Consider the following 11,255-nt stretch of genomic DNA (forward strand, 5'->3'; position numbering starts at 1 on the left):
CCAAACTTACCTCCTAACATCGGAGAAAACGATGTACTCACCGGTGAACCTATGCGCAACACTGTATTCACCCTTCTTGCTAAAATATTCCGCCTCGAAGGTCGCATTACTGCAATCTCAGAAAATATTCAACCTCTACTTCCGAATACCAATCGAAGGGGAATATTAGAAGAAGTTAGGGAACTTCGAATTGATAATCAAGATCTATCGAATCAGATGAGTGGATGGATAGAAATGATAGAGGGTAGGATAGAAAACCTGACAAGAATGGTGCGTGATCTACAAGCTATACTTACTACACCAACGTCATCACCAACCTCAACACCAACAACACTTGTAGCACCGACAGCAATAGTACCACCATCAGCAGCACCAGCAGCATGACCAGTACCAACCACAACAACATCATCATATGTCTTAACCTCGCAGTCTATACCTCAAGCATAATCATCGTTCTACGAATCGTTCTACATAAACTATCTTCGTTCTTCACGGCGATTATGTAATCTCTAATGTTTTAGAGATTATGTACTCCAGTTCTAGCCGTAAATCTGATGAGTTTAATATCACATTGACTCATTAAATCCATGATTACGTCTGAAGAAAAATATATATGTATATATGTTTTCATAAAGATTGTAATTAAAATTTTTATTGTACAAACTGTTAATGGTGAAAATATTTTAACAGGTAGGTAATACCCGAGGAATATTTAGATTTCACATTAATAAGTTACACTATACATTCATCGAATCTGATTCAACAGTCATTTACTATCCTATTTAAAATCACCGATATACGTATCCGTTCACCGCAAAATAACCATTTTCATTCAATTTCATATTTGGATTTTGATTTATCAGAATCTAACAAGTGGCATAATGAAGAAAACATTTGACAAAATAAAATTTGTTAGAAACAAACAAATTAACTATGAGAAATTTTGTTAAGAATCCACGCTAACTGTTCCTAGCTAATTGTTCCTAGCTAACTGATTACATTTTATTTGTCGCAATTTAATTAACGCAATTTACATTCTCGCAATTTTATTTATCGTCATTTAATTTCTGTTATTTATTTTACGCACTTTTTTTTTGTCATTTAAATTTCTGTTATTTATTTTACGCACTTTAAATGTCGGGACACGTATACAAGGTTTTGACCTATCATATCGACGCATATATATATATTATTTGGAATAACCATAGACACTCTATATGCAGTAATGATCGAGTTCTCTATACAGGGTTGAGGTTGATTCTATAATAATCTACATACTTTGAGTTGTGATCGAGTCTGAGACATGTACACGGGTCACGATATGTATTAATTAATTCGAATATTATATATTAAACTATATATGAATTATTGGACTATCAACTGTGGACTATCGACTGAGGACTAATAACATTGGACAATTAAAATGAATTAAAATAGTGATTATAACATATGAAACTAAACAATTCTTCAAGTTTGCCACTTGATTTCATCTTAAACCTCATTTGTATCTTGACGAATACAATCTGCGTTCAAACCTTTCATGATTCTTGAAAACACCTCAAGCGAGAGAATGAACCAACCGCACTTCATCTACGGAAGAAAAGATTTATGCATATAATTATGCACCTGAAAAACACTTGGAACCTGAGTAAACGTTTAACACGTATCTGTGCTAGCTTCTTTGACGTTGTTATTACCTACAATAGCCGTACAATCCCTTTCCAAATTAGCCAATTTTATCATAGCTCCAGCAAATCAACTTCGACTTTTCGTTCGAAACAACCATATTATAACCATGATATATATGCGTGCTCTTTTATTGTTACCGGGGAACCTTTTATATTCCACCATATTACCATCAGCGTTTAATCATCTAAAAACACAATTCTCCTGAAACCACCTCGAATTGATAACTGATGATTCAGATATCGTAGCATTAAATGCAGAGGAGACAGAAAAATGGTAGATGGTCTAAACGACCAAAAGTTTGATGATAAAGAAAGGAGTGTTAGGAACGCTAGATAGAAAATTTGGTACTGAAAAACAGATTGAGCTAACCATGAAGGAGACCAAGGATAAATACAAGGACCAAACCCTATAATCAAAGGATCCAGGTAATTCTGGATCCGATGAAATCTTTAGAGATTATCTTGCTCCGAGGTCATGTTAAAATCTTGGGGAAAATCTTTCTTCATCAACCATCGAACTTAGAAATCCCAAAATATCATCATAAATATCTTCGATATTTATGAGGATATTTTCATAAATCTTCTTGTCCGAAATTAGTTATCTCTTCGTGCTATCATTGTTACATCATATAGAAACTGTTAGTTTCTATATTCTGTAAACTTTCGAGCTTAAAATATGAATGTTATTGAAGTAATGTTGGGAACTGATGCATGAGTTAGTATAATATAATGACACTTGATCAACGTGATTATATTACAGTAGGTCATGCTGAGTTTCTATTGGAACGTGATGATTCACAGGTCATAACGTCATCATGTGCCATGTTACATAAGTCTTTCATTCTGCTTAACTTCTGAACATATCAAGAAAATATATTCTTGATAGTTCTATTCTCAGTGATTCTGGTAACTTGACAAATCAAATCGTGCTAATACATTCTTTCTTATTTAGAACATGATGTTTATCCAAAATTCCATACTTACGAATTCTGGACCGTTACTCGCCTTACTAGAGGTCGGGAGGATAATAAAAAGGCAAAGAGCTCCAAAATATAAGAGAAAATATAAAGCCCAATAACAACACGGAGGTTACAAACCGTGGATATTAATACGAATAGCAATATAAAGATACGGTAGAATTAAGAATAGTATCACCCCAAGGTAATAGTAGAAGTAAACAGATTCTTCTGGTGGAAGATTGAAAAGAAGGATGACAGAAATGATAACTAGGAAAATATCAAGGATTAGAACGGGATTAAGCATTTTCATAATCTTTTGGATGTATGAACTAAGAAAGAAAGTATAGGAATGGTGAGAATAATGGAACGGGAGAGTTTAATTTATAATGAAAATATCAGACAGAGTAATCGAGGCAGATCATCGTAATTAATGATAGAGATCTTAATTTCCTTACTCGCCGAAGAATCAAATCTTATAGATTTCGAAGATTTTCTTTAAATCCCTTGAATTCCAGAATTCAACCCTAACTCTGTCAAAAGTTAAGATAAATCTTTACTTTCCTATTTCACTCTTTGGTGATAGCTTCATTCGTACTCTTCGAATAATCGAATTATTTTTATCCATATTACTTAATGATGATAAAACTCAATTTATCAACTCATATTCGTCATGAAAACATTTTTATTGTTAGCCATGACCACCTCACTCAAATTTCGGGACGAAATTTCTTTAACGGGTAGGTACTGTGATGACCCGGGAATTTCCGACCAAATTTAAACTTAATCTTATATGATTTCGACACAATAAGCAAAGTTTATTAAACCGAGTCCCAAAATTGTGGAACAGATTACATGAATGCATTTGCCCTTTGACTATATCCGACGATTCACGAAACAATTATTTGTAAATAAATATGTATATATTATATTAATATAAACATTAGGATATATAATATTTTGATTTAATAAAGTATACTTTAAATAATTAGAATTTAAATTTTAAAATAACAAATAGAATAATTAAGTATTCTTAATATATATAAATATGTACATGTTATTATAATTCCATGATTAAATAGATATAAAAATATATTTGTTATAATTGCTTTTATTATCACTAATATCAATATCTGTATTAATAATATTATGGAAACAAGTAACTTGTTATATCTTCATTACGATTAGATATTATTACTATTAAAATATATAATACTCATTACTATATAATATATTATATAATTATAGTACATAATCTATAAATTGTAATAATAATATATTAATTATAATTGTTATAACAATATGGTTATCACTTTTGATAATAATATCAGTACTAGTGTTACTAATATTATTATTTTAAAAATATAATATATAGATATGAAATTCGATATAAACAATTTATTATTACTAATAATATTATTAATATTAATAAAATTAGTATTATTATTGTAATTATTATCAATAATATTATTATAAATTTCACTAAAAATTATTGTTATTGAGACATATTATTATTATTACTCTATATATTATTATTATTATTAGTATGTTATGTTTATTATTGTTAATAATAATATCATTATTATTATTATTAATAAAATTATTAATTATTAAAATTAAAATAATAAATATATAGAAACAGATATATACATCACGCGTAATTTATACCTTTATCTGTTTTATTTTTTTTCTGTTAAATTTGTGCTGCTCGTGACTTTTGGTCGACCTCAATCATCACAACAATACTACCTACTCTCAAATTTGTTACTGTTAATCAATTATTCATTGGCGTTATAGGATGTAGAATGCAAAGCAAAAGAGTAGCAGGAAGATTAAATTTTTACAGTTTTTTTTCTTTCTTTTCTTATTCCTTCTCGGTTCTTAGCCATTTCACTAATAACTCGATTTTGAATTTCATTTAAAAATGTGTTAATGCAATCTTGCTAGGAATTCTTCACTGAAACTCTCTGCAAAATCTCAGGAATTAATTCGTATTATCGCGTCCAAATTTCGAAGTCAAAGTTTTGAGCAAAAAAGGTCAAACGAACTGTTTTGTCAAAATTCGGATTTATTTTGAGTTTTTCAGTTAAATTGATGATTGAGATAGATTTTAGAAACAATTAGAAAAGTAATTGATGTTGTAACCTTTGGCTAAAACGTACCACAAATCAAAATCAATTTTTTTCTCTCTCTTTTGGCAGTGACGACGGCAGCAGCTTATGCTGTGATTTTTTTTATTTTTCTTTGTTATTTTTTTTTGTGTTTGATTAATTGGAAATAACAATTACAAGCGTTTATTTTTTTTTATGAAATCCTAAAATCAAATCGTTGTATTGATAAATGATATCCTAGTCGATGTAATTGTTGGAGAAAAAGATGAACACAGGCAGGAGGTTAAATAAATAAGGGAGTGATAAAATTTCAGAAAAACAAGAATAGAGGGATGGTCATGGGTGTTATCGGTTAATAGGTGGTCTAGGGTTCAATTCCTAAATGGAGCATTTTTTTTTTTTAAAACAGCCTTTTATGAAAGGTAGCTCAATTTCTTTTTATAATTATCATTTCCTTATTATTATTATTATTATATTATTAATAATATTATTATTATTATAATTGTTATTATTTTATTTTTACAAGTATTAGTATTGTTGTTATCACTAGTATTATTATATTATTATTAAGTAGGATAAATTTTGATATCACCATTAATAATAAAATTATTATTACTATTACTATGGTTTCGAATATGTTAATAACATTGATATCACAAAGTTAATAATAAGTTTAATATGGTAAAAATTATGGAAACTAATTATGAATTATATGAATATATGTACAGTTATGATATTGGCTAAGAAATTAAGTTATAGAATTTGTAGTTATAAGTTGAGGAATTAAAAATGAAATTATGATAAATCTGATTATTAGTATTACCACTAGTATTATTGTTATCGTTATAATACTAAAGCAAAGTATCATTATATTATTATTATTAGAATTATTAATATTATTATTATTATTAATATTATTAATATTATTATTATTATTACTATTATTTTCACCATTATAATTAAAATTAACAAAATTATCATTTTTTCTTAAGATTTAACATTATTAGTAAAGTTGTTATTTTTATTAAAGTTATCATTATCAAAAATTAATATTATTATTATCATTATTATTATCATTATTATTATTATCTTTAATCTAGTATATTTACAACTATTAATAAGTGATCTTTACATAAAAATATAATTAATACACATAACTTAACTATATTAATACTTTTATTTACTTAAAATATATAAAATGAATACTTTTAATTAAATAATGAAATATATATAAGTTAGTAACATAAAAATTATATCACTAATAATAATATATATATTTGTTCGATTTCGATTATATGTATTAATGACTATACAAATAATATAGGTTCGTGAATCCGAGGCCAACCCTGCATTGTTCAGTATCGTCATATGTATTTTTACTACAAAATACAGTAGAGTGAGTTTCATTTGCTCCCTTTTTAAATGCTTTTGCTATATATATATTTTTGTGACTTAGAATACATGCGCTGCTTTTATAAATGTTTTACGAAATAGACACAAGTACTTAAAATTACATTCTATGGTTGGATTATTAAACCGAATATCGCCCTTCATGTCTGGTAACCTAAGAATTTAGGGAAATGGCCCCTGATTGACGCGAATCCTAAAGATAGATCTATGGACCTTGACAAGTCCCATTCGGGGTACGAATGCTTTAGTACTTTGAGATTATTATTATACAGACGAGAGGTTCTGTTTGGGGATATTCTATGCATTAAAGTTAACGTCGGTTACCAGGTGTTCAATCCGTATGAATGATATTTTTGTCTCTATGCATGGGACGTATATTTATGAGAAATAAAAATGAAAATCTTGTGGTCTATTAAAATGATGGAAATGATTATTTATGTTAAACTAATGAACTCACCAGCCTTTTGGTTGACACTTTAAAGTATGTTTATTCTCAGGTATGAAAGAAATCTTCCGCTGTGCATTTGCTCGTATTAGAGATATTACTTGGAGTCATTCATGACATATTTCAAAAGACGTTGCATTCGAGTCGTCGAGTTCATCAAGATTATTATTAAGTTAATTATAGTTGGATATATTATGAAATGGTATGCATGCCGTCAACTTTCGATGTAAAGCAAGTTTGTCTTTTAAAAACGAATGCTATGTTTATAAAATGTATCATATAGAGGTCAAGTACCTCGCTATGTAATCAACTATTGTGAATCGTTTGTAATCGATATGGACTTCGTCCAGATAGATTAGGACGGGTCTCTACATTGGATATTCCGGATACTTGGAAAACTTAGTAAGTTTCTTGCTTATTTGTTTTCATTCTTGAAAATCTTAAGTTAATGTCTAACGTATTTATTTTATCACAATTGTAGCATATTGATGGATGGGCTACACTTATGTTGAGATATCGTCAGAGGGTTCTCCCCCGAGCAAGCCAGTATTCCACTCCTGTTATCCCGACCGACTCGTTTGCTTGTAGTTCTCGATGGACTGTGATGCCATTGGGTTTCCTTTCTAGGCTTGCAGCGTTTCAGTCCTATTATGATGATACACAAAAGGAGGAAGAGAAACGGAAAGAAGCGGAGAAAAGAGGATAAGTAGCAATCACAGGGGAGAATCCACCTGATTATATGTATTTAATTGGACTAGGGGATGGTAGTGATGAGCTATATCCATCCTGGGCCTATTGTGATAAGGTTTGTTTTAATTCCCCCTTTAAATTTTAAAATTTGAGATGTTCTGGAACAGGCGCAAGGTTAAGTCTTGCGACCTTGCGTCTCATTTATTTCAGGCGCAAGTTGTTCCTTGCGTCCTGTGTTTTAGGCTGGTCGCAAGGTAGTCCTTGCGTCCTTGCGCCTGTGTTTAAGGTTAGTCGCAAGGTGTTTCTTGCGTCCTTGCTTCAGGCGCAAGTTGTTCCTTGCGTCCTTGCGTCTTGTGTTTTAGGCTGGTCGCAAGGTGTTCCTTGCGTCCTTGCGCCTGTGTTTAAGGTTAGTCGCAAGGTGTTTCTTGCGCCCATGCGTCCATGCTTCAGGCGCAAGGTATTGTCTTGCGTCCTTGCGCCTACTTCAGTTCAGCTAATATTGTGTATGATTTTGCAGATTTTGATCCCCGTTCACTTTTACGATGCTGCACACTTTATTCTCATTGTGTTGAACTTGGAGGAGCAGAAGATATTGGTGTACGATAGTTTGCCCGGTCATGTTGATCAAGAAATTGTCCAGCTTACCAAAGATCTGGGAGATCAATTGCATGTATACTTAAGAGCAATTGATTACTTTAACCAAAAGCAAGACTCCCAGATTGTTGAATACTTGGAAAACAAGGAGAGAATAGAGTTCATGACCGAGGCATCACCAGTCGTGCCAGTGCAAAGAGGTGGTAATGGGGACTGTGGTGTTTGGGTCTGCATCCATATGGAGAGGGTGATCTTTGGGTGGGATGAAATCCCCAACATTGGAGATCCTAAAAAGGCTGCAGAGGACTACAGACTGAGAATGGCCAAGACCTTCTTTCGTGCACGCTTTGATTCCCAGGAACCCCCACCGAAAGAGAAAGAAAAAGCTGGTAACTGAGGTTTTATTTTGAAAACTGTATTTAATTATGTAAGTTGTAGATAAAACTGTAAATGTTGTAAATTGTGAACAGGTCCAAAACTGTTTTTTTGCAAGCACAAAGGTAATTAATTAGACCTTGCGACCTTGCGTCTCATTATAGTCGAGGGCGCAAGGTGATTCTTGCGACCTTGCGCCTCGTGTTTAGCATCAGGCGCAAGATACGTCTTGCGTCCTTGCACCTCGTGTTAGAAGTGCTTCTTGCGACCTTGCGTCCTGTTTAGTACCAGGCGCAAGGTCCATCTTGCGGCCTTGCGCCTATTTTTATGGTGGCGCAATGTATGACTTGCACCTCAACCTTTTTGATTATTATTATAACAATAGCTTGTGCATTCAGTATTACAACATATGAAGTAACACACGAAATCACATCATAAAATAAAAATTAAACAGGTCCAAAATTAAACAATATTACAACAAGGGACGAAATCACACCTTAAATTGTTCCTGAAAATAAACGTATTCCGGGAACTAATTACTACCTAAATTGTACGTTGGATAAAACTGAGATTGATAAGCTTGAGATGGTTCGACTGTCTCTTTCGACTTTGAGGTTGTGTTTCTTGCTCGTTGAGAAGTTGATTCACCTGTTCGGTCATAAGCAGCTGGGCATGTTGATCGAGAATGACCTGGTTCTTTGCAACGACTACAAGTTCTTACTTTTTTTGTAGTTTGTTCACCTTTTAAAGGAATGCGTTTTTTACCTTTAGGACGTCCAGGTTGTCTTTTCTTTAGAAATGGGGGGTGTACAATTTGCAAAATCCCGGGTCTCGGATCCGACCATTCAGACCGATGGGGGAGAGGAAGAATGTGTTCGGAATACGTATTTATGTATGTTTGAGAGGTGAACCAATGTGATACATAACAACTAATATCCTCCACTCCGAAGAGTCGTGCTGATGCAATCACATGACCGCAGGGTATGCCTGATAATTTCCATTGACCACATGAACAAGTTTTATCTTGTAGATTAACCAACCCATTTTTTCGTCCATCATGTACCTCTATTAGATCATTTGTAGATGGAAATGCTCGCCATCTTCTTGATTTGTCCGTCCTCTTAGTTAGTTTACGTTCAACATATGGAGTAACCGGTGAAGTAAGACTAACTGATTTGTTGCGATGTTTGAAATACCAATCCTGTATTGAACAACAAAAAAATTCGAACAACATGCAAACGGGTAGTTTACAAGCATGTCTTGATAGAGAGTTTATAGACTCTACACTGTTGCTTGTAAGGTATGAATACCTAATATGAGTAGATTGACTTCTGGACCATCTATTGATACCATCCTCACATAGCACTTTATAAGACGCTTTCAATCTCCTTCGAAATACATCAAGATGATCCTGAAAATCTGACGCACAGTAAGCCTTAACCATTTTCCAATAGTGCCATTCGAAGAATTTCATCTTGTTGGATTTAGTTTTGATGTTCATGAATAAATGACGTGCGCAATGAGCGTGAAACGCTTCCGGAAACACACTTGCAATGCCGTGTGCTATTGAAGCAGCACGATCAGAAATAAAAGTAATCTCTGACATACGATCAACCATACCATAACTCATTAAATGATCTCTTAGGTTGCCAAAAAACCATGACCAAACACTATTTGTCTCGCCTTCACCAATTCCATAAGCCAATGGCAAAATTCCATTATCGCCATCCATCGCAACAGCAACTAAATTAGTACCCAGGTACCCACCCTTTAAATGTGCAGCATCGACGATGATTATCGGGCGGACATGTTGCACAAATGATCGAATCTGCATGAAATTTTCTCAGTAAATCAAATATTATCCATGATGACTTACACACCAGGCGCAAGGCGCAAGACACACTCTTCTGTCTTGCGCCTACGAAGCGCAAGTGAAGGCTTGCGTCCTTGCATCTTTACAGCCAGTCGCAAGGTGTGACTTGCATCCTAATGTACTTGTAGGCGCAAGATGTATCTTGCGTCCTTGCGTATGGTGTACATATTAAAATTGGTTTTTCTAATATATATTTACTTACAACTACGCCAATGGACATGTAACACATCACAAATTTATTTTCTTTGTCAGTAACCAAATTGGTGATGGTCCCCGGGTTGTGGATCTTAAGGTTATGAAGGTAAATTGGAAGCATTCTAAAGGAGTCATCACTACTGTCACGTAACATCTCTATTGCTTGACACTTGGCCCTCCATGCTTGATTGTATGATATGCTCACTCTAAACCGATTGGCTACATCATCACGTATATCTTTTGGTTTATACTCTCGATTAGCAGCCTTGAACGAATCCATAAGAATACTACCCAACACCTTTTTAGTAGCATGTTTATTGATTCCCATAATTTGTGTGCGTGAGCATGTGTGTACGTCATGCAACTTCTTAACCATAAATTTTTCAGTGTGTCTTATTTTGTATGCACTACATTTCCACTCACAATTTGGCAACACACATTTAGCGGTGTACCGAGATTTGTCCGACTTTACAGGCTTTATTTGAAAGTTTGTTTCAAGGCATTTTGTAAATAGCTGGTTTAAGAATTCTTCCTTGTTCTAAAACGTTTGACGAACTTTGACCAAATCAGATACCTGATACGTGGTTGGAATTGGGGTCATAAATTTTGGGTTTTCTTCATCTTGCTGACTGTGTAGAGTTGGCGTATTCCAGAATAAATCTTGTTTTTCTTCATCTTCTTCATCTTCATCTTCCTCGTCACTTGCTTCATCCGATTCACTAGACGCAACAACAGGTGTAAACGGGTTCTCAATTTTTTTTTATTTTACACACGTTCTCGGCGCCATGGTTGAAGAAGTCAAATTCTTCTATGTTTGGAGGTGGTATTTCAGCCAGCTGTTGTTCCAAATGGTGTGTTTCGAGGTTTGGTTCAGAATTGTGTATTTCATCCTGTTCTTTTTGCAGATGGTGAGTTTGT

Source organism: Rutidosis leptorrhynchoides, chromosome 5 (genome assembly GCF_046630445.1).
Source record: "Rutidosis leptorrhynchoides isolate AG116_Rl617_1_P2 chromosome 5, CSIRO_AGI_Rlap_v1, whole genome shotgun sequence".
NCBI classification, from domain to species: Eukaryota; Viridiplantae; Streptophyta; class Magnoliopsida; order Asterales; family Asteraceae; genus Rutidosis; species Rutidosis leptorrhynchoides.